Source organism: Monodon monoceros, unplaced genomic scaffold (assembly GCF_005190385.1).
Source record: "Monodon monoceros isolate NGI ecotype Baffin Bay Population unplaced genomic scaffold, NGI_Narwhal_1 Super_Scaffold_19, whole genome shotgun sequence".
In the NCBI taxonomy this organism is placed as follows: Eukaryota; Metazoa; Chordata; class Mammalia; order Artiodactyla; family Monodontidae; genus Monodon; species Monodon monoceros.
Window position 1 is genome coordinate 81016557 of NW_021703775.1, and position 25616 is coordinate 81042172.

The window sequence follows — 25616 nt, forward strand, 5'->3', positions numbered from 1 at the left end:
CCCTTTCAGGGCCATTATCCTGATGACCACAGGACTGCCAAGGAGCTGGATTCCACAAAGCTGGAGCCAAGGGTTTCTACCTTCTGGGTGCGTGAACCCCCCCGGGCAGCTCACAGGCATTCCGAGGCTCACCCCTGGTGCCCCTGATGGAGGAGAGGTGGGATGAGGCCAGGAAGCTGCATTTAACAATCTTCCCTGACAACCCCTCACAGGCCAGAACATCTGTAGCAGACAGTATTCAGGTGGGGGAGTCACCCAGATGGTGGTAAACAAATCTTACCGAGCACCTGCTCCATGCCAGGCCCTGCTGCAGGCTGGACTCAGACACCCCTGAGTTCCCATGCAGAGCTGTGGCCCCCTCGGAGAAGTTACTTAACCTCTCTGGGCCTCTCAGTGTCCCCTTCTGTGAAATGGGAGCCTCCCCGGCACCCGCCTACTGCACAGGGTGCCTGAGGAGACAAAGGAGGCCACGCGTGGAGGCAAGTGCGGGCGCCCCTGGGCTGTCCCACCCATCACACCGGGCCAGGCTGCCTCAGAACCACACGAGCAAACGGCCTGAGGACAGAAATGGCCTCAGCTGAAGTCTTTTTACACTTACTAAATGCAACAGGCCATTGCAAATGAAGCTTCTGCTACCATCAGTCAGGAAATGAAAAGTTACGGGTCTGGTGTAACCATAAATCTCCCACTTGTGAATACATATGTAGTAAGTCGTCAGCGTTAATGCCATCTGCAGAGAACGTTACCTAGAGAACCAAGCCCCGCGCAGTTCGGCTCTGAATAATATCATTCTCTCCCGGAATAAGACAGAGCTCGGGGCCAAAATTAAGTCCTGGCTGAAGGTTGAGAGTACTCACACCCAGATGACTCTGGTAAATTGGTTCCTGTCCAATCTCAAAACAAAAAAATAAATCAGAAAAAACCTACTTGAGCCCCAACATTACCAAAATAAGGAACAAGAATACAATAGCACTTTAATGAACACTAGCTCATAGAATCCTCGTGACAGCCTTCCCCGGTCAGGATAATTCACACGTGAGGAAACGGAGGCTCAGAGCAGTTAAGGGACTTGCTTGGGGCTCACGGCGCCAAGAAGCAAAGAGCCGGCATCTAACCCATCACTGGCCGTTGCGCGGGCTCGAGAGAAGCAACTGACCCAGTCCCCCCGCCACCGGTGAGCTGCTTTACACATTCTGGGGTAACAGAACGGCTGTGCAAGAAACGCACATTTGGAAATTCTGTCTCACGTGATCTAGAAGAATACCAAAGTATTTCCCCAACTCTTAGCCGTAGTTGCCAATCCCAGGAGTAGTGGGGAAGGCGAAGCCAGATTCCAGGTGGACGCGAGTGACAGGAGCCATTCCACAAGCTGCACGGGGCTCTGGACCACAGGGAAGAAGGGTCCCGGCTCACATTCCAGATGCGCTCATCTCCTTGGAGGAGGCTGCGGTGGAGAGGCTCTCGCTCTCTCTGCCTCTAAGATGTGGGGTCCACACGTCGAAGCAGGGGACAGCCCCGTGTGCTCTGGCCATCCAGACAGAAAGCTGGCTCCAGCTTGGGGAAGGAGGGCTTCCCAGAGGAGCTGACACCTGCCGTTGAGCCAAAGGGACAGCAAAGACAGACAGCTGGAGGCAGGAAGGGGATGCGTTTGGGGGATGGTGACGGTCCAATGCAGCTGGACCCCAGGGTGGATCTGGGGCGAGAGGCCTCGGTAGCCAGCAGCCCAGGCTGGAAGCCGGGAGCATCTGTCAGAAAGCCCCGGCCAACCTCAAGGTGCATGGGGAGAGGGGAAGGGGGGGCAAGGGCTCTATAAAAGACAGAAGATGTCCAGTGACACCACCCCAAATCCTCCAAAGGGAGAAACCACGTCTCATAAACTTACCAGCGCTGCCGCTGAGAAGGAAAGTAAGTCCCTCACGCAGGGCTCCACAGACTTCAAGCCAGCCTCTCTCACACTCTCCCCTCTCATTCTCACCCTGACAGCAAGCTGGCCAGGCCTTACCTAACCTCATAGGTAGTGACACTGAGGCTCCGGAGGCAGGGAGGCCGCGCACACCAGGCCGCTAACTCCCGGGCCAAGTGTCCCACCAGCACGACCTGACCCCCACCTTCACCCCCAAAGAGTAGCCGGTCAAGGTCTTGTTTGTTTGTTTGTTTAAATTTATTTATTTATTTATTTTTGTCTGCGTTGGGTCTTCGGTGCTGCGCGTGGGCTTTTCTCCAGTTGCGGCGAGTAGGGGCTACTGTTAGTCGCGGTGCGCGGGCTTCTCATGGCGGTGGCTTCTCCTGTTGCAGAGCACGGGCTCTAGGTGCGCGGGCTTCAGTAGTTGTGGCACATGGGCTCAGTAGTTGTGGCTCATGGGCTTAGTTGCTCCGCGGCATGTGGGATCTTCCCAGACCAGGGCTTGAACCCGTGTCCCCTGCACTGGCAGGAGGATTCTTAACCACTGCACCACCAGGGAAGTCCCCAGACAAGGTTTTGAAAGCAGGACGAACCACAGGGCTCCCACCATCTGCTTTAAGAGACCAAGGATGCCAGACGGGGATGACGTGCCAGCCTCCTTCAACCCACACTGAAACCAGCACCCCCCCTTCCCAGTGACGTGCTGGGGCCGACTGGGCAGCATTCGCTCAGGCCCCATGGCCAGCAGCCTGGGAGGCAGGGAGACCCCCGCTGCACTTTGAGACCTCCAAAGCAGCCCCAAGATTACATGGCTGCGTTAATTCACCCATACACCCCCCAACAGGCCTGGGAGCGAGGCTGTCCAGTGCCCCTGCTGCCTCTGCGCTTATTCTGTCCAGGATGCATTTGGGGAGCTCCCAGCAGGCCATGGGTGCGGGCACCGAGGTGGAGTCGGGCCACCACAGGCCCGTGGCAGAAGTCCAATCTCACCCCCTCTGAGTTCTCTGGGTCCTCACCTCACTTTCAGGCGGCTCTGCAGCAGGTTAAACATTAGTGCAACAACCTGTCTCCTGCACAGAGTTTTAAAAAAAACCCAACTGCAGACGCAGAGAACAAACGTATGGATACCAAGGGGGAGGGGGGTGAACTGGGAAATTGGATACTATTGATACTATGTATAAATAGATAACTATGAGAACGTACTGTATAGCACAGGGAACTCTACCCAATGCTCTGTGGTGACCTAAACGAGAAGGAAATCCAAAAAAGAGGGGATATATGTATATGTATAGCTGATTCACTTTGCTGTACAGTAGAAACTAACACAACATTGTAAAGCAACTACACTCCAATAAAAAACCAAACCCAAGGGTCTTCCCTGGTGGCGCAGTGGTTGAGAGTCCGCCTGCCGATGCAGGGGACACGGGTTCATGCCCCGGTCCGGGAAGATCCCACATGCCACTGAGCGGCTGGGCCCGTGAGCCATGGCCACTGAGCCTGCGCGTCCGGAGCCTGTGCTCCGCAACGGGAGAGGCCACAGCAGTGAGAGGCCCGCGTACCGCAAAAAAAAAGAAGAAAAGCAAACACAACTGCTTCATCATTTCCCAACAACCTCCCCCCAAGAGTGGGAAAAGGCCAGTCGGATCTCATTCAACAAGGACCCGGAGTGCAGCCCCAAGAAGGCACTAATTAGCCCTGATTTAGCCAGAGAGCAGGACCACAGGGCAGGGACAGTGAGTCAGGCCAGCGGCGCCTGAGCAATGGCTCCTGGGCCCTCCTCCAGCCAGGAGAGGAGATGTTTAATGCGCACCTTTCTGACTCGTGACGTCCTAAAACCACGCAGCACGAGGAAGCTTCTCTGCAGGACACCCCAAAAGAAACATCATGGCAGCTCTGGGCCTGGAGCTGGGGACTGAGGCCTGGTCAGCCTGATGCTGACGAGGGAGGCTCCTTGGGACCCACTCCGAGCCACTCTCTGCAGAAACGGGTGCAGGGAAAGGCCGAGTAGCCTGGGCCTCCGGGGCTCCATGGGGACAGCCCATCCCAGCACCTGGGAGCCTGCACCAATCCTGGCCCAGCCACCTGGAGCCTGAGAGCTCGGACAAGCCACCCACCAAGTCCCGATGTACTCATCTAGAAAACAACGGTGGCCCCAGAGAAAACCCCCTGAGAAAATGTGATTATCGCAGGCGATGGGTTAAAAGCACTGAGTTCAACCCAACAACTGCCCTCACCCTCCACACACACACACACACACACACACACACACACACACACACACACACAGAAGAACAAACAACAAGAGGCCAGCTATTCACTGGCCACTGGCCACGATGATAAAGAACTCCATTTTCACCAAAGGTCAGACAGGTGAGGCGGGAGCAGAGCGGTGTTTTCACCTTCCCTCGCCTCTGTTATTCACTTTTCCCCAAAAGGGAGGCTGAAAAGCAGCAGGGCCAACGAGAAATCCCAAAACTTAATGCAGTGGTTCCTGAGAAGCGCTGAATGGCTGTGTTACACTCAAAGCTGTGGAGGGGCCGTCCCTACAGCGAGGAAACTGAAGCAGAGAGATGGTGACTTTCTTCCCAAGGTCACGAAACAGGTAGCCTGGCTGAACCCAGACCTGACTGCAGGAAGCTCCAACCCTGCCTGGAGACACGCAGTCACTGCCAGAGCCCGAACCTGAATACCAGACCTGGAGAAACAGAGTGCTGTCGTCATGGCAACCAAAGTCTTAACAACTTTGGCATTTCCACAACCTTTGATTGATCCAGCTCTCGAAATTAACATTACAATGAAACAGTATTCGCATTTATTTTAATTGGCTTTTACATAACTAAACGTCTCGGTTTCACCCTTAATGACAACAGGGTGAATGAGTTCTTAATGGTGGGACCCTTAAAACAGCAAGATGAAAGTTCATAATTTAAAATTTTCGTGTTTGGAAAAATTCTTTACTGACCTGCTGGAAGCACATTTTTGCTTAATTCTCCTCATTTTTTCTGAGAAGACAGCAGGACCTTTTGCATGTTGAAATTCATCAACTGAAATTCATAGACTTCCTGCATCGCACTTAAAAATTAATAATTAGAATGCTTTTGGTGCTTTAGTGCAAGACGTGTGAAGTAGCAACAGTGGAAGTGTATGTGAGTTCCATGAGGACACAGGGGAGGTTTTTTCTTTTTTTTTGAGGGGGGGGGTCTTTTTTTTTTTTTTCCCATTGATGTGTCCCTTGTGCCTAGAAGAATCCCTGGTAGGCCCTCGATAACCATTTGTTGAATGAGTAAAGGTGGGCCACTTCTCATTACCTGCGATAAAGCATGTACAACACTTAGCATGGTGTCAGTTACTTGAGCTTTTACTATTTTCATTATCATTATAAGTGAGGTGAGGCTCCTGCCTGGAGAAGGCACTTCTGGGCCTGTAAGGATATGGGTGCAGGTGAGAGGGAAGGGACCTCACCTGGGGGCCAACACCTGTAACTGCCTCAGTCACCCACCACCCCCAGCAATTCCCCAACACAGGCTAGAGTCTCTAGACCACACGTGTTTGATCTCTGTTCTCCGGGGAATTCTGTCTACTGGGAAGAAAGATGTATTTTTTTAAATGCCATTTCCCCCCCTCCAAGAGGTGCTCTAACACGGACAATACAGTCGCGTGCACAGGAAAAAGGATCAACTGGTGTGGAAAGCCCTGCTCGATTCTTGAAGGATGTGTGGGTGCTTGTTGGGGGAGGGGGTGCGGTCAGGGATTCCCAGAAGGAACAGCACGTGCAAAGGCCCAGAGGAGTGAATGGGTGATGAGGAACTGCCAGTCAGTGGAATTCAAGACATGATGTAGGGGATGAAGGGTCGGTCGAGAGGTCAGGCAGGGTCGAGGGTCACAAGGAGGGCTTTTCAGGCCACGCTTAGCATTTGGACTTTGCTCTGCAAGCAAGGATTTGAGAGCGTGGAGCAATGCAACCGACTTTAGAGAAGGCTCATGCAGGGCTGGGGCTGGGGCTGTGTGTGGGCGACCGGTCTGGTGGGTGTGGGGAGAGGCGGGGTCAGGAAACCGGCTAGAAACACAATCACGCAAAAAGGTGGTGTCACTGCAGCACAGCAGCGGTGAAGTTGGAGAGACTGGGGTGGATCTGGGGGATCTAGATCTTGATGACTAACTTAAGAAACCAGCTTGATAGGATGGAGGGAAAGAAAAGCTGAGAGGGGGCTAGAATGTCTCCTGGGCCTGCCTCCATATCTGAGCAGGCAGTGGTCTATCTGGGGGACTTGGGAATAGCAGGTTCTGTTTCGGACACTCCATCAAACAACCTAAAACCCAGCAAACCATGGCTTTGACAAGAAAGGGTTTTCTTTGTGTCCAGGCCTTGGGCAGCGGTTCAAGAATGCCATCAAGGACCTAGAGTCTCTTTCTGTTCTACCATCCTTAGCACATGGATCTCAGCCTCGTGATCATAGGATGGCTACCCTATTTCCACAAATTGCGTCTGCTTTCCAGGCAGGAGAAGATGGATGGGTCAAAATCTTTCTGTCTTAGGACTCTGGCTTTTTATTCAGGAAGGGAGCAGAGACAGGAGAGCATGCCAGCAGCCCTGAAGTGACATCTCACTGGCCAAAACTCACTGGGTTCTCCAGGCTGGAAGGTTGCGCCTTTAGTTGTCCAGCCTCTGAGCAGAGGGGCCCTCGCACTTGCTGTTCCCTGTGCCTGCCGTCCTGCCCAGCTTCCACGTGACGAGCTCCCTCATTTTTTCCAGTCTTTGCTCAAATATCACCTTCTAATGAGGCCTTCTCTGACCACTCTATTTAAAATTTCATTTCTCACCCACCCCCCTATCCAATACCTCTGGACCTTCACTAACATTTTTTCCACAGCTTCTTTTTTTTTGTCTGCGCCTTGCAGCTTGGAATCTTAGTTCCCCGACCAGGGATCGAACCCAGGTCCTCAGCAGTGAAAGCCTGGAGTCCTTCCTAGCCACTGGACCACCAGGGAATTCCCTTCCCCCCCCCCCCCGCATCTTCTAAGTATTACTATATTATACTACAAATTGACTAATTTAGCTTACTGATTGTTGCTCCCAGCTAGAAACATCAGCTCTGAGAGGGCAGGATTTCTGCCGGATATTCTCCTAGAGCAGAGTCTGGCACACAGTGGGAGCTATGTGAATGAATGAATGAATGAATGAATGCAGGGCCGGTTCACGAGAGAGCACCTTTCCCTACCTAGGGATTCTTCCCAAGCCCGGTCTCTACTGAAAGGGAGACTACTCAGTACATGGTCCCTGCCCTTAGGAGCCCCTGGCCTGGAGGAAAGATGAGACCCACGTTTGGAGGTGACTGGCCAGGACCAGAGCCTTGCAGATGGCAGGGCCGTGGGAGCCGGAGCAGCAGTGCCCCAGGAAGAGCAGGGCACCTGAGCAGGGCACCTGAGCAGGCCCAGAAGGCTTCTTGGAAGAGGCAACCCCTGAGAAGGCTGGCAGTTGTGAGAGTGATTTGGGAGGGTGCAAGGGGCAAGCAGAAGGGTGTAGCAAATGTTCCTCTCCTCAAATGATGGCGCTGAGAATCATAACCCAAGCCCAAGGCCATGATGGGGAGTCCCCAGGACCAGCTCCCTGAGCAAGGAGAAGGTCAGATGTGAAAGAAGTCCCTTAAAAAAAGAAAAAGAAAAAATAAAGAAAAAAGTCTCTGAGAGTTTCATGGCAAGTCCCCACCCCATCCTGGCCCTCTGTCCCCGACAAAGGTGACCACACAGCTGGCTGTAATCCAGAAGCAGGTTTAAGGGAGCTGCTTGCTCAATCTATGATCTGATCTGAGCCAAGCTGACTGCACTCATTTCAACAGATGTCTTTAATCTGAGCAGTAAATTCCCAGGCTGCCCAGCACGCAAACCGTCATTCCCTGCGGGGCAGAGACAGAAAGACAGAGCAGGTCCGACGTTCCAGGAAGATGGAGAAGCAGATACATATGTCCACGTCCTTTGTAAGGCTCAGTCAGTACACTCCCTGGACCTCTTCTGTGGGCTAACATCTTGCAGGAGGAAAATGAAAACCACAGGTTGACTCCAGACCAGAGAAGGGAAAAGGGCAGAAGACTGGGAACTCAAATTCCACAAAGGAAACCAGAAAGACCCTGCTGTTTTAGGCAATCATGTGTCAGGGGCAGCAGGACGTGAATAAGAAGACCGGTGATGAGGATGAGGGTGGCCATAATGATGGTGACGGTGACGGTCCTTACATTCTTATAGCACTTTAGTTTACAGGAGGTCTAATGGCTATTTGTACAACAATCCTGGCAGCTTCTATAACTCCCATTTCACAGATGAGGGAACAGATGCTCCAGGGCAGTGCTTTGCAGACCCAGGGGACTTGCGTGGAGAAGGTGAAGGTGGGAGGTGTTTGAGCCTCGGGGAGGAAAGGAGTATCGGGACAAAGTGATAGAGGTGACTTTTTTCCTTTAAAAAGAATGGTCTTGGGGTGGGGGAATGAATTGGGAGACTGGGATTGACATATATATACTACCATGTATAAAACAGATAACTAATGAGAACCTACTCAATGCTCTGTGGTGACCTAAATGGGAAGGAAATCCAAAAAGGAGGGGATATATGTATACATATAGCTGATTCACTTTGCTTTACAACAGAAACTAACACAACACTGTAAAGCAGCTATACTCCAAGAAAAATTATTTCAAAAAAAAAAAAAGAATGGTCTGTTCCCTATCCATTAGACGGTAAGGAAGTCAGGACAGCATCAGGAAGAGACATCTCCAGTGTGCAGTTACCTCCCAACTGGAACCCAACCAGGCAGGATGTCCCTAAGCCCAGGCCACTTGAGGTCTGAAGGTTGTTTTCTTGTTCAGAGCACAGCATCCCCTGTAGCTGCGAGACCAAGCTCTCCGGTCAAATCACAGAGCACACAGAGGCCGGTGTCTGCCACTTTCTCAATGTCGCTGAAAGCCAACACAGCCACCAGCTCTGTTCCACGCCCACGTACAGCCTCTGCAGGCTGTGACGAGCCCACTCGAGGTCCCCACCAATTAACGAGTTTGTGCAAAACGGGCCGTCCAGCTGGGAGGGCCGAAGGAGGCCTTTGCTCATGACCACCAACCCGCAGAAGGGAAGGAAAAGAGTGGATGTGCCTTTGCTGATGAAGTGACTGCAAAGAAGCAGAGGGCGGGAGAGCGAGGCAGGGATGCCCACCGCGGGCCTCCAGCTGCTCATGTTGTGGGCGGGGGAGGCGGTCTGTTTCCACGGGGTTGGAGGATGCTGAAGCCGAACGGGATGAAGGGAGATAGGAAGCTGCCAGGCGTTCAACAAGACGCAGGAAGCACAAAGAGCTTTCTACACAGCTAACCATCAAGGGATTGCCTTTAGAAACTATGAGATGGAGAGGGACCCAAGCATAGGCACGAGTAGGATTTTTTCCGTGTATAAAATCATAAGCAGACTGATAAAAGCAAGGTTCTACACTCTGGAAAATGCCTGTGAATAAGAAGAGCTCAAACGAATCAGTTGCTGTGGCATCCCTCCAACAAGGCCCGGGGGCCGTCACCCCACGGGACAGTGAGAGGGGTTCAAGGCCCCGTTGTGTGGCAGTGGCCAGCAGCGTAAGCCAGGGGAGGTCAGCCCAGGGTCCCTCCTTGGCTTCCCGCTGTCTTGGGTCACAGTCATAATATGAGCTCCCCAAGGGCAGGTCCCCCAACACCTTGTTCATCATTGTATCCCCGGGCCCAGAGCCGGACTTGGCATACAATATAGAATTATTGAACTAATTTGTTGAACTGTACAGGGTAATCATCGTTCACACTAAAGAGAGCATTCCTGGCTTTATTCAAAGATTTTGTTCCAGTTGTTGTCTTGGGGTTAGGTGTTCCTTCGATTCATTTTAAGCATTTTGGCAGGAAAGGTAGGGTTATGCATGTTAAAAATTAAGCAAACATAACGGAGGGCAAAATTCTGTCAGAAATCCCTGTGTAAGTCAATAAAACAGAGGACCTTTGTTTAGAAAAATTTAATTCACATACACAGTTTCAGAAATATCACAGAAAGTGAGGTTTATTCCTTCTCCAGGACAACTGGGATACCCAGGAAACCAGTGGGACACACCCGGTCTCCATGGTAACCTACCTGTTTCCAGTGACAGGAGAGCTTCCTTCCTGCCTCCATGTGGAATCCCGCAATAAGCTAAGGACCCAGCTTTCAAAAATAACAATTTCTGAACACAGGGGCCATACTAATTTTTTAAAAATATGGTTTCCTCATAGTGAAGATCCTGAAATAATTAACCAGATGTGTATGTAATTTTGCTGACAATTATATTTTCTTTCACAAAATCATAAATACAGACACTAGACTATAAAGATATGATTTTTTTTAAATTTCTAATTCAAGAAACTATGAGCAGGCGCTGAGCTAGCAGCAAAGGCAACCTCTGATTTATCACATTTTATAGCAATATTATTTGCCTGGAGAGACAGCCCAGCCCCCAAGCATCCCTCTCCTTCATTCACTCTAAAATTAATCTTTCCTATTAGCCAATTTCTCTTATGGCTGGCTTTGCCTTCATAACTTTCCACTGCTGACTCAATATCCTGGACTCAGACAGATTAAACCTCTGCAAAACGACAGGAATAACAGCCTAAGAAGCCTTTGGAGGGATGCCACCGAAAGTCAGGCACGGCCCTGACAAGGGCTGAGATGGCCCTGCTCACCAGCCGGTAAATAAAGACGGTCAACCCGACGTAAGCCCAAGATCAACGCAAGGTCAACCCAAGTCAACCCAACATCAACCCAAGTTCAAGGCAGGAGCAGCACAGGCAGGGGGGAAGGATCACCCTCAGAAGCCCTTCAATTTGCAGGAGCTGAAGACCAGCAGTTCCACTCTGGGGGAGTCAGGAAGGAAGGGCTGGGATGGGATGGGAAACCCAAAAAGTTATTTTCAAAAAGGGAGCTAAAAAACATCATCCTGAGAGACAAACAGTAAGGAGATTATTCCTGGAAGAGGGCCACTGCGCGATCACTCAGTGAGGAGAATACAGAAGGAAAAGCTGGGGTAGGTGGTCCGAGGACATCAAACCACCTCATTAAAAGACCCAATGTCAACACAGCAGGAGCCGTGAAGCCTCCTTACAGGGCAAGAAACAAAGTGAACGCCCAGATTGAAGCAAACAAAACGGAACAAGCACATCCTAGATCATAAACAAACTCTACCCCTGCCATGTTGAAATGGCGAATTTCTTGGAAGACTTGGAACATTTTTTTTTATATCCAAGTTAATAGAGTTACTCAGTATTGAATTTAGATGAGATTAACAAATTCTAACAATGTAGCATGATAAATTTCCATTAATTCAAATCATCACAAGTATGGAATTTATGGGTTCCAGCCAGTCTGACTATAAAAAGAAAGTTTGCTAAGGAAATTAAGAGGATAAACAAGGTTATCAGAGGAATGCGTTCTTCGGGTTCCTTTCTAAAACCTTCTTTTTTTCCTAATTGCAAAACTAATACATTCCCGTGGATGAAAATTTAGAATGTAGAGCAATGTGAAAAAGCAGAAAAGAGAAACCACTCATGATCCCATCAGACTCAACTGCTAACAGTTCGGTATATGTCCTTCCCATCTATTTTCTCTGAGCTTTTTTTCCCTCCCTATCTAGTTCTACATCTTGCTTTTCAGCCCCATATTTAAGAGACACGTTTAAATTGCTTATTTTCAACCCCTTTAGCAAATACTTACTAGCTTACTACCAGAAATATGTTCATTTCAAAGAATTCTTAGTAACTCATTAAAAAGACCAATTTGAGGTGAAAGCTGGTCAGGAGTTTGCATCAATACATATACTTTTGTCTGAAAATAATACAATTATTTATCTTCTACAATACTCCCTAATTCTGACTTTTCTCTGGTTCACAATTAGTCAAAACAAGAAGTTCAGTCTACCAGTTTCTTAGATCGTGAGCAGCATGACCTCCCAGAAAAAACAGAAGTGCCCCATTACACCGAGGAGGGCAACATCTACATCCTCTACACTGGCTTTTCTTGCCCTATTGTCCTCTTAAAGGAATTGTAAACATGGGACTTCCCTGGTGGCACAGTGGCTAAGACTCCGCGCTTCCAATACAGGGGGCCCGGGTTCGATCCCTGGTCAGGGAACTAGATCCCACACGCATGCTGCAACTAAGCGTTCACATGCCGCAACTAAGTGTTCACATGCCACAACTAAGGAGCTGGTGAGCCGCAACTAAGGAGCCCACGTGCTGTAACTAATGAGCCGGCGAGCCGCAACTAATGATCTCGCCTGCCGCAACTAAGACCCAGTGCAACCAAATAAATAAACGATTTTTTTTAAAAAAAGGAATCGTAAACAGCTTCTAAGTAAGGCTCTCGGATCTAGAGCATAAGACCTCAGCTCAACTGCCAACCTGCTTCCGTGCTCCCACAGCGAATACCCCAATGAAATCACACTCTTCCTTGGTACCAGGAGTCCCTGTCTTCTTAATCTCAGCTTCCTTAAGACATAGCACCATCCCTGGCACAGGAAGTTATAAGAAGGCACTGAATGCACGGATGGGTGGATGAAACACACAAAGGTTGTCTCCCTAAGTTCAGTACCCTCTGCCCTACCCCTTCCTTCTAGTCTGTGCTCCACAAATCTGTTCCTCAATATTGTCACTCTCTTCTGAATTGTGATGCCAGCTCTTCAGAGGGCGGTTGCATCTGTGTTTCGTAAGAGGTTCATTTTTTTGTTGCAGTCAGTTTAGCTATGAAAATTCTCTCCATACTTTATGTTGGATGTGCCCTACAACTCAAATTTACTTTTTTTTTGGCCACTCCGCACGGCATGTGGGATCTTAGTTCCCCAGCCAGGGATCAAACCTGCACCCCCTGCAGTGGAGGTGAAGAGTCTTAACCACTGGACCGCCAGGGAAGCCCCTCAAGTTTACAATTTTAAGCATTTTTCCTGGCTTGTAGAGCTGACAGAGAATTTACAGGTTATCGAGCCCCGAGCTGCATTTGACAAATGAGGAAACTGAGATCTGGGGAGGAAAAGCCGCCCATGCCAAGTGAAACCAGACATTCATAACAGGAGGGCAGTCACTCCACCAGCCCATAAGGTCGTGATGCTTTCCAGGCCACTGTCCTGCAGTTTTCATGAGCGCGTAAACACTCACCACCAGCGACAGCACAGGAAACAGCATTAGTGCACTGAACCGCACAGTCGCACATTCAGGCCTGCAAAGCAAGCCCCTTAGCTGAGGTGCTAAGTTTTAAATAATTCAATTCACTCACCATCCTACAGTTGAGAGAAGAGGATGGTGGTTTGGCCACACATCTGGACATCCACTGAGTCCCAGGCTCAGTGCCAGGAATGCGGGGCCATGGAGGAGAAATCCACAGGGGCCCCGTATGCAAAGAGGCCCACTGCCCTGGGAGAGGCAGAGAAGCTCAGTCCCCAACCTGCTAGGTCAGGTCCTAGAGAGGCGCATCAGCAAAGGGCCTGGAGAATACGGCCAGGAGCCCAATCTGTCCTCCCTGGGGGGACAAAGGTGACAGTGGCTCCCCCCTGGGCCTGAAAGAATGGGTGGTGAATTAGCCAGGGTTCTCCAGATAAACAGACATATGCAAATACAGGATATGCATATATCTATCTTGTGTGTGTGTGTGTGTACATATATATATACATACACACACACACATACAGTAGTCCCCCCTTATCCGAGGGGGATATGTTCCAAGACCCCCAGTGGATGCCTAAAACCACAGACAGTACTGAACCCTATACTGCTATTTTTTTTTCCTGTACATACATACCTATGATAAAGTTTAAACTATAAATTAGGCACAGTGAGAGATTAACAACAATGATAATAAAATAGAACGATTATAACAATTTACTATAATAAAAGTTATGTGAGTATGGTCTCTCTCTCAAAATAGCATGCGGTACCATTCTCATCCTTCTTGTGATATGAGATGATAAAATGCCTACATGGTGAGATAAAGTGAGGCGAGTGACGTGCGCACTGCGATGTTACGTTGGGCCTCTATTGACCTTCTGATGATACGTCAGAAGGAGGATCATCTGTTTTGGGGATCCTGGATCGCTTGAGCCATCAGGATGTTGACGGCTGGGGATCCCAGAGGGATGAGGTGGGACAGTGTGATATTTCGTTATGCTACTCAGAACATCACAAGATTTTATTTTATTTTATTTTTTCTTTTTTTAACATCTTTATTGGAGTATAATTGCTTGACAATGGTGTGTTAGTTTCTGCTGTATAACAAAGCGAATCAGCGATACATATACATATGTCTCCATATCCCCGCCATCTTGCATCTCCCTCCCACACTCCCTATCCCACCCCTCTAGGTGGTCACAGAGCACCGAGCTGATCTCCCTTTGCTATATGGCAGCTTCCCACTAGCCATCCATTTTACATTTGGTAGTGTACATATGTCCATGCCACTCTCTCACTTCGTCCCAGCTTACCCTTCCCTCTCCCCATGCCCTCAAGTCCATTCTCTACGTCTGCGCCTTTATTCCTGTCCTGCCCCTAGGTTCTTCAGAATCTTTTTTTTTTTTTTTAAGATTCCATATATATGGGTTAGCACATGGTATTTGTTTTTCTCTTGCTGACTTACTTCACTCTGTATGACAGACTCTATTTCCATCCACCTCACTACAAATAACTCAATTTCGTTTCTTTTTATGGCTGAGTAATACCCCATTGTATATATGTGTCACATCTTCTTTATCCATTCATCTGTTGATGGACACTTGGGTTGCTTCCATGTCCTGGCTATTTTAAATAGTGTTGCAATGAGCATTGTGGTACATGTCTCTTTTTGAATTACGGTTTTCTCAGGGTATATGCCCAGTAGTGGGATTGCTGGGTCGTATGGTAGTTCTATTTTCAGTTTTTTGAGGAACCTCCATACTGTTCTCCCATCACAAAATTTTAAACTTAGGAATTATTTCTAGAATTTTCCATGTAACACTTTTGGACCACAGTTGAGCACAGGTCATTGAAACCTTGGAAAGTGAAACCACCGATAAGGGGGAACTACTGATTATACAGATAGACTTATTACAGAAATCGGCTCAATTTGAGGCCAAGAAGTCCTACAATCTGCCAAGTACAAGCTGGAGAACCAAGAAAGCCAGCAGTGTTAAGTCCCAGTTCACACCCAAAGGCCCAAGAACCAGGAACACTGAAGTCCAAGGACAGGAGAAGATGCCTGTCCGAGCTCAAGAGAAAGAGCCAATTTCTCCTTCCTCTGCCTTTCTGTTCTACTCAAGCCCTCAGTGGATTAGATGCCACCCATCCACAATGGTGAGGGCAATCTTCTTTACTCTGTCTACTGAACCAAATGCTAATTTCTTTCAGAGACACCCTCACAGACATACCTATACATCCCGTACATAATGGTTTACCAGCTACCTGGGCATCCCTTAGCCCTGTCGCATAAAATTAAAAAATAAAATTTAATCTGACACATAAAATTAATCATCGCAGGTGAGATTTTTCCAAGAATCTTACAGATTAGTTATTCTCATGAAGCCACTTGCAGAGTGACATTCCGTCATCCACCCATTCGGGTCCTCTGTGCCTACCACTATCCTGTCGTAACCCCCCTCATTACCCCCCTAACACTAGGGGGCATCCCCCCAAGGAACAGCTAATTCAGCAGAGATGGGCTATGTGATGCAGTAGCCAAAGTTCGGGAAGCAATGCTGAGACTGAACGATGATGACGTGGTCGTGATGGTGGTTATAGCGATGCTACTGATGGCGATGGTGATGACAGTGGCGATGGTGGTACCAGGGATGGGCGATGATATGGCTGTACTGGAAAGCCAGCAACTGGCCCAGGACAACACCCAGGGGGAAGGAGTTACAGTGGAAGGAACACGGTGAGACCTTTACACTGCTTGAGGGTCCCTGGCCCTGAGGACCTAGAGTCCCTTACCTGCGCTACACCTCCCCTGCCCCCGCCCCCGCCACCAACAATGTTGAAACTAATTCCCAAATGCACAAGTTTTCACTTTACAGCTAGCTCTGGGAACAATGAGGCAGGCCATGTTGTCTTTAGGTAAAAGCACATCACCAGGAACGTAGGCTAATAAGGCAGTAATCCTTTATCCTGTCTTTAGAGAGAAAGGAGAGAGAAAAAGCCATCCCCAGAGAACAAGAATGCCAAAGTTCTGGCATGAAGGAAAGCCGGGGCTTAGCGTCTGTCCAAGGCCTGCTTCTGCCTTTACTCACAAGGAAGGAGAAACACACCCAAACGAGCCGCAGCAGCCAGCACGGCCGGGCTCCCACCCCTGGAAGCTGAGCCAGGCCGTCCAGGCTGCGTCACAAAGCGTGGCACTGGCACCGCACGACTGAGGGATTTTTAATAAAGCCTCATCCCTGCCACCGCCGCCCCACGCTCCGGGGAGGGCTGAGAGCGAGAGAGGGGGCGAGCCCGCCACCAATCCTGCCCCCCAGGGGACCCCCCACCGGCTCCACTCAGCCACGCCCGTAAATACAGAAAATGGCACGACATTGGAAACGACTGTCTTTAAACCCAGGTGATTGATTTGGAGAGGTTCTCACTTCCCTCCAAAAGTGGATTACAGCGCAGCAGAGAGAAAGGATGGGAGTGACAGCGAAGGGTGGGGAGCTGTCGTCAATTCTGTTTTCTGGAAACGTCTGTTAAATGCACAGGAAGGAAGCAGAGACCTGAGCATTTTGCTGCTGGAGGGAAAACAGCGCTGTGATCCACACATACGGCTGCTCAGAACCATAACTCTGCCGGTGTTGCCAGGAGTCCCCCTTCAGCCCATTGGCACCCACGCACCCAAACTAATAAACGCTTTCCAAGTGCCCAAGGGGGGAGGGGATTAGGGGGTCTGGGCCTCCTAATGTCTGAGAAATAACCCACAGGTCTCTCTTTATGTGCCACCCCCCGCCCCAAGTTCACTGTGGCTGCATCAGGGACCCTGTGCGACGCTTTGCAGGAGATGCAAGCTGGGGCAATGCAACACGGCAGCTCCCCAAACTCCAAATCACGACCCTCCCGGCTCCCTTCCAGGACCCTTGGCACGCACACATTCACAGGCTCTCATGTCATGTGTCTTGCTGCTACAGTCTGGGTCAAAATATGCCTAATAATCCTGAATTTGAAAAGAAACATTGATTGCTGGGGAAGCCCTGCAGCAGCCTCCGTTTCCGCAGACATGTGACCAGCCAGACTCAACCGGGTCCTCTACATCCAGGTTTCATGAGATTGTCTGATGGGGGCCCAGAACCCCTTTTCTCACATGAGCAAACTCAGAAAGGGTCACTCAGCCAATAAACAACAGAGCAGAGACTGACTAGAACCCCGGTCTGCCTGACCCCATCCCTGGTCTTTCCCCTGGGATATTCTGAAAAATAGGGTCTAACAACCCCAATCCTTCAGGAAGAAACAAGACACCCTCAGTGTCCACGGTGAAAGTTCTCTGCATCAGTGAGTGGTAGAGACCATTTGTGACCTGGTGGTCTACACACCAGACCCAGATCAATCTATATACACTGGGTATACAATTTCTGTGTCTCAGGCTGCACATTTGTAAAATGGGATCTCCTCCCCTGCTACTTTCCTCAAAGAACAAAACTGACACAAGAGGGGACTTCCCTGGTGGCGCAGGGGTTAGGAATCAGTCTGCCAGGGCAGGGGACACGGGTTCGAGCCCTGGTCCGGGAAGATCCCACACGCCACGGAGCAACTAAGCCTGTGCGCCACAACTACTGAGCCTGCGCTCTAGAGCCCACGAGCCACAACTACTGAGCCCATGCACCACAACTACTGAGCCTGCGTGGCCTAGTGCCCGTGCTCCGAAACAAGAGAAGCTACTGCTATGACAAGCCCGCACACCGCGACGAAGAGCAGCCCCCGCTCGCCACAACTAGAGAAAACCTGCGCGCAGCAACGAAGACCCAACACAGCCAAAAATAAATAAAATTAATTAATTTTTAAAAAATGACACAGGAAGAGACTTCTGAATGCACAATGTATGGAGGCGCATGCACCCCCTCCCTCCCCCAGGGCCTTCCTCCACATCTATTGACCAAGAAACTTCTCTGCATGTCCACACAACTTAAACTGAGTCACTCCTACCCGGCCAAGTACTGGGGCAAAGGAAGCTGCGCCCTGTACCACTCAAGCCCTTGAAGGAATTTACATTGTCTGGGAGGTGATGGCAGGAAAAACCACAGAAGGGCATCTCCTTACTACCTAATAGGCCTGGAAGAGAAGGTTTAATTCTTGCTGCTTCTACTATCTACCAATGGCTTTGGGCTACTTATTTTGCCCTGGGCATCCTCCACGTTTTCATTTTAAAAAATGGGTTTCATCCCATTTGCCTCACATGTTCCTGCTGAAACAAGATAATGTAGCAGGGCCTCACAACACAAGTACACACTCTGTACTTTAAATTCCAACACTGTGCTGGATACTCAGGAGTTCACAAAAGAAACGTGAGGGAGGCAACTTCAGTTAGTCCAGCCAACATGCTCTGGGCATCCCAGGTGCCCGGCGCTGTGCTAGGTGACAGATGAGGGGCCAGTAAGACCTGAGGCTCCTTCAGAGAGCTCCCCGACACACAGGGAGACAGCACTGGCTACTTCAGCAGCCTGAGGGAGAAGCCAATTCTAACTGGAAGACTCCAGGAAGGCCTCCCAGAGGGGACCCTTGAGCCAAATCTATAAAAGGAACCATAGGAAGAAAAGGCAAATCTAGAGACAGAAAGCTGGAGGGTAGTTGCCCGGGGCCAGGAGTGGGAACAGGGAGTGACAGCTAATGGGCACGAGGGAGCCTTCCGGCGCGAGGGAAACGCTCTAAAACTGGATTGTGGTGACAGTTGCACAACTCTGTAAGTTTACTGAAAAGTATCGAATAATACTTTTTTTTTTTTTTTTTTGGCCACGCCGTGCAGCATGCGGGATCTTAGCTCCCCATCAGAGATAGAACCTTCACCCGCGGCAGTGAAAGCTCAGAGTCCTAACCACTGGACCACCAGGGAATTCCCATCTAAAGATACACTTTTTTTTTTTTGGCTGCGGCGGGTCTTCATTGCTGCGCGCGGGCTTTCTCTAGTTGCAGCGAGCTGGGGCTACTCTTCGTTGCGGCGCGCAGGCTTCTCATTGCAGTGGCTTCTCTTGTTGCGGCGCACGGGCTTCAGTAGTTGTGGCACGCTGGCTCAGTAGTCGTGGCTCGTGGGCTCTAGAGCGCAGGCTCAGGAGTTGTGGCGCACGGGCTTAGTTGCTCCGCGGCATGTGGGATCTTCCCGGACCAGGGCTCGAAGCCGTGTCCCCTGCATTGGCAGGCGGATTCTCAACCACTGCGCCATCAGGGAAGTCCTACTAATACACTTTAAATGGGTACACTCTGTGGTATATAAATTATACCTCAATAAAGCTGTTAATTGAAAAAAAAATTTTTAAAGATCGAGTAGGAGTTTAGTGGATCAAGTGTGGCTGGGAGAGAAGAAAGACGCTGTGCCCACCTGCCTGGCCTCACCCTCACTGTCCCACCTCCCTCCAGACACCTCCTCCCGAGGCTTTTCCCCAGGCCCGGGCCTGGGGCGGGAGCTGCCCTCCCAGCACCTGTCAATTCCACCAGCTCACTAGATGTTCTCCCCAAGACCAAGCTCTCAGGGGCAGGGATGAAGCCCGTGGCCAGCTTTCGGAGCCCAGCTTGAAGCAAGACCACAGTAGGTGTTCAGAAGAAGTTAGTGAGGAAGAGACTGAACTGGGGGGTTGGGTGGGGGGGTGGAAAGGGACAGGATGAAATGGAAGCCGAGCTCCAGGCTAAGGGATGAGGCTTTGCTGGGCGTTGGGCAGAAGAGGCATGGGTATGGGGAGGAGGGCGGGGCAGCAGAGGTCTGACCCGCTAGATGCGTGGGGAAATGGGGGAAGGGCAGGGCGCGGTGGGCTCTGGGCTCTGCTGTGACATGTAGTAGCACAGAGCACACACACAGCACGGGGTCAGGGCGGTGGGAGAGCTCCCTGTCAGTGCACAGACGTGACGGCAGGTGCCTGACCAAGGGGACACCTCCCTTGCTGAAGGGGACACACAGCAAGGGGAGACTTCGGTTGGGCAACAGCGTATTCAGGCAATCAGGGAAGACTTTCAAGAGGGGAACTGCATACCTCCAAAAGCTTTTTTCCTGTGTCCAGGACCATGGCTGCTTTATCCAAAGAGTCAGAATTTAACAATCCTGAGTATTTCTTAACCAAGGGTCAGAAACCCATCACTAGCTCCTCAAAGAAGACTTCTCGCCTAATGAGGCCGGTGAGGCTAATGCCAGCACCCCTACTCCAGTCTTCTGGCTTCCTGCCAGCCTGTGTTGTACCAAGACTCTAAAGAGAAACCGATATCCAGAAAACACAGCTACTGGATGAGCGAGCAGGGGTCTAGGGGTAGAGGGTACACTAGGCTGATAAAGGAAAATGAAAAGGTCAAAGAAGCCATTTTGCTGCCCTGATGCAGGCAGGGGAGGGAGCCTGAGGCCTCTCAGAAAGTGTCTTTAGTTAGTCACGTGTCATGAACACAAAGATATGAAGCACTGCCTCTGAAATTCAATTCGACTTGAAACGACATGGCCGAGGCAAGGCTCTCTTAAAGGATTCACTGAGCTTTTCAGATGATTTTTTTCTTTTTAATTCTTTAGACTTGCACCTTGCTCAGTGCCTAAGAAATGTTCCACCTGTCAAACTGTATTGATTACCTGAAGTTACATTAAACCCACACCAGTAGATTCCAACGAATTTTTTTTTCTTTTTGGTGGAAAGTGATTTGAAAGAGTTTTTTCCATGGGGCAAGTGGCACCGAGAGGCCCTAAGCTCGCTCTGCTATCTCCATATACAAGTACCCTCTGTCATCCCCTGATTAGAAACTCAACCCAAAGGGAAGAAGACAGGAGCCACATGAGGTGCACAGATGCGCAGACTTGCGTGTGGGCATGAAAACACGAAAGGAACCCAGCGAGACTGTGGGATAATGGTGAGTCCTAAAGTAGAGCATGATTAAGTCTCCAAGTGCCCTCCTTCCCCAAGCACAATGACATCAAGGGCTGACAAACTAGCAAAACACACATAATCCCCCATCAAGTCTGGGCTGGCAGCTCATAAATTGGGAGCATTATCCTGCAACAAACAAGCACGGTTTAGGGCTTGGTGGAATGCTAAATTCTAATACAAACCCAATCCCCAACCTATAAAATTTTGGCTGCCAAGAAGCTTGCTATCTGATGCCAAATAAAGTCTGGGGCTCCTTATTATTACCCTGGATTATCAGACCTTGGCACTTTACCACTTCCAAGTGGCAATGCAAGGTCTTAGAGTAAGTCTCGGGGAGGCCTGTGGGAATAAGGGGAATACAGACTACCCTGAGGGACGAACACTCACTATGGTATTTTTTGTTTTTAAAGACTTTTTTGATGTGGACCATTTTTAAAGTCTTCATTGAATTTGTTGCAATACTGCTTCTGTTTTATGTTTTGGTTTTCTGGCCACGAGAAAACCGCGGGATCTTAGCTCCCCGACCAGGGATCAAACCCGCACCCCCTGCGTTGGAAGGCGAGGCCTTAACCACTGGACCACCGGGGAAGTCCCTCACCATGCTGTTTTATGTGAATGGTGACCTTGGAATTGTGCACACAGAGCCCTGAAAAGAGGGGGGTGCCAGCCCCAGATGATAGCACTACCTCTTTACCAGATGAAACTGCACAGCAGCTCCAAGTAGAAATGGGGCTTGGTGAGTGCAAGGCCCAGGCTGGGGAGTGTGGGCCAACGGGGGCCCACTCCCTGCCCTTCTGTCGCTTGTATTTCTAATTCTGCACAGCCCTGAGGTCAGAAAGGGACATTAGGACAAATTCTGAAGGAATTCGTCCAAGCTTTTTATTTCTCTAGAGTCTCTCCCTAGAAGGGCTTATTGGAAATGAATGGGTCATTGGCTAGAGTTGGGGCAAATCTTTGTTCTTCTGGGGGTTTGACTTATTCTTGTTTCTCCACAAGATGACCTTCCGGACATCTGATTCCCAAAGCCAGGTCTCCCAAATTATTATCGCACGTTGACATCTATTTCCCAACTTACAAAAATCAGAATGCAAATGGAGCAGGCAAGGCAAGAACACGGCACCACGACCCCCGGCAAGCAGGAGGCAGAGCCCCTGGCCCTTCCCTCTGGCACATTATCCAATAGAACCTCAAGAGCTCGGTTATTACAGGCCTTTCAAAAGTGAAACAGAAATAGATCTAGGGCCAAAACACTGGTTTCCTTAAGGCAAAGGGCTGGTTTTAACTAAGGGGGAAAAAATCCCAGCTTTTGGTCTGTCTTCTGAGCAGAGAAAGTCAGACTGACTTTTTTTTAATATTATTACTGAATTGGATTATGGGGAAGAGAATAGGATTCAGATCAAGAGGCTTGTCTCCTCTAGGATATAAAATCATTTTATGAAACACGAAAAGCAGGTTCCATTCTAAGTATGCTCCTGACACCAAATCAGGATAACAAATTAGCTTATTCGTTCCCCTGACATGCAATCACTGTTGAGATCTCAGGGCTTCGGTCCGGGTGGAAGACAAACCAGAGGTTTCTGCTACTGTGTCATAAAAGCCTGAACAAGCTTCCTTGAGAACACCAGCCGGGAGCATCTGATACTTGGAAAGGCACCCAGACCCAGACGCAGGCCCTGCCCACTCCCTGCCAGCGCTTCATTTTAACAACCTCATGTACCATGAGGTCAGCTGCTCCCTTGGCAAAGGGTATTTTTTTTTCCCTACCGGGAAGGGTCCTGAGAGGAAGAAACCAGAGATGGAGGGAAGGAATCACTGGCTGTGGCAGAAAGCGGCAGAGCAGCCCTGGCCAGCTCACCCTGCTGGGCCTGAGCAAGCGCTGTGGTGCTGCTGGCAGGACTCCGCCAGAGAGAGAATCATGGTTAGAGCTGTGTGCACATTCACTGCAGTTCAATGAGTAGTAGGTCTGAAACTAAGCAATTTAAAAATTAAGGCGTGGGAATAGGATGCAGACCCTCAGACTCCTGCGTAAGGCTGATCAAAGGGAGAGGGGATTGCCGTTGACGGGGGCCGGTACCCAGAGGGTGTTCAATGCCAGGGCCTAAGGCAGGACTCATGCTCCGGCAATCATGCTCCTCTAGGGGGAATCGATGTTGGCGGGGAGGAAAAGGGGGAAGCCTTCGGCGTGACCAGGCCTGGCCAGGGTGCCCTGGGAGCCCGAGATCCGTCTCTGCGGGGAGCGCCACTTCACACCGGGGCTCTCAGATTGCAGATGTGCACGCCCCGGGGACTAGGCACTTGTTGAACAAAAGGGCTCCTGACTTCCTTAGCCTCTGCCTTCGGCCAGGAGAGGGACCCCCGCTCGGGCGCCAGAGCCTTCGCAGCTGGAGAAGGGCCGGCGCCCCGCGAGGCGCGCTACTGCACCTTCGTGGCGGCGCTGCCCGGGAGCTGCGGCGGGGAGGCGGCGCAGCAGGCAGCCTAAACTTTCTCGAATCTCGGAGCTTCATGGTTAAGTTAGGACGGCGAGTGAGGCACAAAACACGCGCGGGGTGGCGGGGGGGGGGGGTAAGAGTCCCACCCACGATAAAGAAAACAAAAGGATTTTTTAAAAGAGAGACGCTAATGCAATTAACATTAACACCTACTATGTGCCAGGCACTGGGCCGAGAGCTATCTTTAGTGGTTCTCATTTTAACCGTCACGACAGACCCCGAGGGAGGAACTGTCCCCACTTGATAAGAAAACCGCGACCCGGGAAGGTGGCGTGTCGGGCCCAGGTCGCAGTGCGAGTCACGGCGATGCCAGGGCTCCTAACTCCGCAGCAGGGCTCTGTACGTTGCCCTCCGCCTGGGGAAGAGGGAGCAGATGGCCGCCGCGAGGGCCCCCTCCCCTGGCCAGAGCACACAGGCGACTCACGGGGGCCGCGCGGACCTCTCCCCGAGCAGGGCTAGTCAGGGCTGCCCCCTAAGCCCGGGCTAGCCCCCTCGGATCCCAGCTATCCTCCGGGGCTCTGTACTCCGTCCGCACTGGGCCGGCCGGCTGGGACCCCGGGCTCCGCGCTCGGGGTGGACCGCCCACGCCCACCCTGCCACACGCGCCTCACGCACAGCCGCTCACACACGACACGCTCCCCGCCCCGGTCCCCACCAGCAACTGCGCCCCGACACACAATTCCACAAACGCAGCCCCAAATGTGCACATCCAACTGCACACACGGATCCGCACGAGGACACGCCATTCCAGGGACACACCACCGTACTCAGTCACCCACAACTCCACTGCGCAAAGAAACACAATCACCCCTCAACACACACACGCACACACACACGCTGAGAGCCCGATCGCAGCGCACGCCGGTGCACACGCCCGTACTCCCCGCAGCCCCGCAGCCCGCCCCTTTCCTACCTGCTCCGTCGCAGGACGCGATCCGCCGGCTCCCCAAGCCCAAGTTCCGAGCCACCGGCGCTGGGGCGGGCGCGGGCCGCTACGAGGGGCGAGCGCGCCGAGGCCGGAAAGGGTGCCTAGGAACGCGGGCCTCCGTGCGCCCGCAGCCGCCGCGCCGGCCCTGCGCTCATCTCCTCGCAGAAAGACAAAAGGAAGCCGTCAGTGAGGGAGAGAGCGAAGTGGAGGTGCCCGCCAGTCCGCCGATCCGCCAGTCCGCCGTCTGCAGTCGCCGCGGCCCGCCTGCCAGACAGGGAAAGGAAGGGACGCGAAGGCGGGGCCCGGAGGCGGGGCGCCCGGCCGGGGTGGGAGCTCAAGTTTCCTGCGGACCCGCCCCCGCCTCGACCACGCCCCAATTTAGCCCCGCCCGTCAACCCACTCAGGTCACGCCCCCGTCCCTAACCACGCCCCCCTTATGGCCCTGCAGCGCCCGGCCTCCGCTCTTCCAACGCCGGCCCCTCGCTACTCTCTAGCCCACGCTCTGCCCGGCTGAGGCCTTGACCCGGTCTTAGCCCCGCTTGGATCTCGGAGCAGGGGCGGAGCCAAGCACCGGCTCCGCCTCCCTAACCTTTGGCCTCTGGCCTGAGGGTGTGGTAGAGGCCTGGAGGCGGCACGCGGGAGGGGCCGACCCCGAGTCCTCTTCCGGAAGTGCGGCCCGGGTGGCCCAGAGGGGAAAAAGGCTTCAGTCGCCGCAGGCTGCCTGCCAGGTCCCTCTGGTCCGTTTAACCACCCGTCCCGTGAGCAGATGCCACAGGCATTCCCGCGCCTGGTTCAGGGAAGGAGACCGGGGCCGGGAGAACGGAGGCCTGGGTTCCAGTTCTGGTTGCCTTTGCTGACTCTAGGCCATTTTGACAAATCCCTTGGACTCCCTCGGCCTCGGCCTCCCCACCCATAAAATGGACGGGACGAGGAGCGGGCTTCCTCGGGCCCTTCCCTCCTTGACATGCTGTGGGGGGTCAGTCTCTGCTCAGGAAAGGGCTTGGTTGCCATCTTAGTCCCAGGAACTGAGAATCCCTGGGCCTCGGGGAGGTGGACAGGTGTCTCCTGCAGACTTTCCCGTCTGCCTGCCATGGCACGCGTGAGCAGCTAGCAGACAAACATCAGGGTCTGTGCTTCCCAAGACCCCTTACCAGCAGCCCCAGAAAATCTGGGTCGTAGAAGAGCAAATATGTCCACACCCCCACCACTACCATCACCCCCACCACACCATCACCACCACCCCCTCCA

General features: G+C 51.5%; 1 protein-coding gene across 1 annotated transcript in view; it reads right to left on the minus strand.

The window, feature by feature from the left end:
- Window positions 1–24639, minus strand: part of HPCAL1 (hippocalcin like 1) — a 112170-nt gene extending 87531 nt beyond the window's left edge. The window contains exon 1 of the mRNA XM_029232661.1: window positions 24354–24639. The gene's annotated coding sequence lies outside the window, so the exon portion shown is untranslated. The remainder of the gene's footprint in view (window positions 1–24353) is intronic.
- Between the last annotated feature and the right edge of the window lie 977 nt (window positions 24640–25616).